The sequence below is a fragment of the Ranitomeya variabilis genome, chromosome 7 (assembly GCF_051348905.1).
Source record: "Ranitomeya variabilis isolate aRanVar5 chromosome 7, aRanVar5.hap1, whole genome shotgun sequence".
In the NCBI taxonomy this organism is placed as follows: domain Eukaryota; kingdom Metazoa; phylum Chordata; class Amphibia; order Anura; family Dendrobatidae; genus Ranitomeya; species Ranitomeya variabilis.
Window position 1 is genome coordinate 132,050,023 of NC_135238.1, and position 3,397 is coordinate 132,053,419.

Consider the following 3,397-nt stretch of genomic DNA (forward strand, 5'->3'; position numbering starts at 1 on the left):
CCAAATGAGGTCAGAAGACGGGCAGCGCAACATGTGTGCATGGCCATGGGCTAACCTAACAGCGCAGGCTCCGGGACAGATTCAAACAACGCTGAGGAGGGGGCAAACGGCGACAAGGGGGTAAAAATGATGGCTGTGCTGCGTCACACGACAAAGGAAAGTTCCACCTACCGGACGGTTTAACGCTGTGTGGGGACACATTTCATAAGTGTTTGGTTCAGCATGTGCAAGGAGCATCACGAAAAGAGGCACTTTTTCCCTTTGCATCATTACTGCTGCACAAGGTGGCTCCTTCAGTAACAAACGCCTGGGGGGGGGGGGGGGTCAGGTTCCCTTACATTTAACTTGTTGTGCCTGCGTGGCGGTCGCAGTACACGTTGCCGTATACACAGCAGGGGAACAGCTGGCGGTGCTGAACCCCACTAACACATTGGCGAGGTGTTTGGCTCTGTGCGTACAGCACTTCTGGACAGCAACTAGCGGTGTTGGAGCCCAGGGACAGGAGGAGGAGGAGGAGGTGGAGGAGATAGGAGGGATTGCCACACACACAGCAGGGGAACAGCTGACGTTACTGAACCCCAATAACAGAGGAGGGACTGTTGACTGTGCGTACAGCACTTCTGGACGGCAACTGGCGGTGTTGGAGCCCAGGGGCAGGTGGAGGAGGAGGAGGTTGGAGGAGGTAGGAGGAGGTAGGAGGGATTGCCACACACACAGCAGGGGAACAGCTGACGTTACTGAACCCCAATAACAGAGGAGGGACTGTTGACTGTGCGTACAGCACTTCTGGACGGCAACTGGCGGTGTTGGAGCCCAGGGACAGGTGGAGGAGGTGGAGGAGGAGGAGGTTGGAGGAGGTAGGAGGGATTGCCACACACACAGCAGGGGAACAGCTGACGTTACTGAACCCCAATAACAGAGGAGGGACTGTTGACTGTGCGTACAGCACTTCTGGACGGCAACTGGCGGTGTTGGAGCCCAGGGACGGGTGGAGGAGGAGGAGGTTGGAGGAGGTAGGAGGGATTGCCACACACACAGCAGGGGAACAGCTGACGTTACTGAACCCCAATAACAGAGGAGGGACTGTTGACTGTGCGTACAGCACTTCTGGACGGCAACTGGCGGTGTTGGAGCCCAGGGACGGGTGGAGGAGGAGGAGGTTGGAGGAGGTAGGAGGGATTGCCACACACACAGCAGGGGAACAGCTGACGTTACTGAACCCCAATAACAGAGGAGGGACTGTTGACTGTGCGTACAGCACTTCTGGACGGCAACTGGCGGTGTTGGAGCCCAGGGACGGGTGGAGGAGGAGGTTGGAGGAGGTAGGAGGGATTGCCACACACACAGCAGGGGAACAGCTGACGTTACTGAACCCCAATAACAGAGGAGGGACTGTTGACTGTGCGTACAGCACTTCTGGACGGCAACTGGCGGTGTTGGAGCCCAGGGACGGGTGGAGGAGGAGGAGGTTGGAGGAGGTAGGAGGGATTGCCACACACACAGCAGGGGAACAGCTGACGTTACTGAACCCCAATAACAGAGGAGGGACTGTTGACTGTGCGTACAGCACTTCTGGACGGCAACTGGCGGTGTTGGAGCCCAGGGACGGGTGGAGGAGGAGGAGGTTGGAGGAGGTAGGAGGGATTGCCACACACACAGCAGGGGAACAGCTGACGTTACTGAACCCCAATAACAGAGGAGGGACTGTTGACTGTGCCTACAGCACTTCTGGACGGCAACTGGCGGTGTTGGAGCCCAGGGACAGGTGGAGGAGGTGGAGGAGGAGGAGGTTGGAGGAGGTAGGAGGGATTGCCACACACACAGCAGGGGAACAGCTGACGTTACTGAACCCCAATAACAGAGGAGGGACTGTTGACTGTGCGTACAGCACTTCTGGACGGCAACTGGCGGTGTTGGAGCCCAGGGACGGGTGGAGGAGGAGGAGGTTGGAGGAGGTAGGAGGGATTGCCACACACACAGCAGGGGAACAGCTGACGTTACTGAACCCCAATAACAGAGGAGGGACTGTTGACTGTGCGTACAGCACTTCTGGACGGCAACTGGCGGTGTTGGAGCCCAGGGACAGGTGGAGGAGGTGGAGGAGGAGGAGGTTGGAGGAGGTAGGAGGGATTGCCACACACACAGCAGGGGAACAGCTGACGTTACTGAACCCCAATAACAGAGGAGGGACTGTTGACTGTGCGTACAGCACTTCTGGACGGCAACTGGCGGTGTTGGAGCCCAGGGACGGGTGGAGGAGGAGGAGGTTGGAGGAGGTAGGAGGGATTGCCACACACACAGCAGGGGAACAGCTGACGTTACTGAACCCCAATAACAGAGGAGGGACTGTTGACTGTGCCTACAGCACTTCTGGACGGCAACTGGCGGTGTTGGAGCCCAGGGGCAGGTGGAGGAGGAGGAGGTTGGAGGAGGTAGGAGGAGGTAGGAGGGATTGCCACACACACAGCAGGGGAACAGCTGACGTTACTGAACCCCAATAACAGAGGAGGGACTGTTGACTGTGCGTACAGCACTTCTGGACGGCAACTGGCGGTGTTGGAGCCCAGGGACGGGTGGAGGAGGAGGAGGTTGGAGGAGGTAGGAGGGATTGCCACACACACAGCAGGGGAACAGCTGACGTTACTGAACCCCAATAACAGAGGAGGGACTGTTGACTGTGCGTACAGCACTTCTGGACGGCAACTGGCGGTGTTGGAGCCCAGGGACAGGTGGAGGAGGTGGAGGAGGAGGAGGTTGGAGGAGGTAGGAGGGATTGCCACACACACAGCAGGGGAACAGCTGACGTTACTGAACCCCAATAACAGAGGAGGGACTGTTGACTGTGCGTACAGCACTTCTGGACGGCAACTGGCGGTGTTGGAGCCCAGGGACGGGTGGAGGAGGAGGAGGTTGGAGGAGGTAGGAGGGATTGCCACACACACAGCAGGGGAACAGCTGACGTTACTGAACCCCAATAACAGAGGAGGGACTGTTGACTGTGCGTACAGCACTTCTGGACGGCAACTGGCGGTGTTGGAGCCCAGGGACGGGTGGAGGAGGAGGAGGTTGGAGGAGGTAGGAGGGATTGCCACACACACAGCAGGGGAACAGCTGACGTTACTGAACCCCAATAACAGAGGAGGGACTGTTGACTGTGCGTACAGCACTTCTGGACGGCAACTGGCGGTGTTGGAGCCCAGGGACGGGTGGAGGAGGAGGAGGTTGGAGGAGGTAGGAGGGATTGCCACACACACAGCAGGGGAACAGCTGACGTTACTGAACCCCAATAACAGAGGAGGGACTGTTGACTGTGCCTACAGCACTTCTGGACGGCAACTGGCGGTGTTGGAGCCCAGGGACAGGTGGAGGAGGTGGAGGAGGAGGAGGTTGGAGGAGG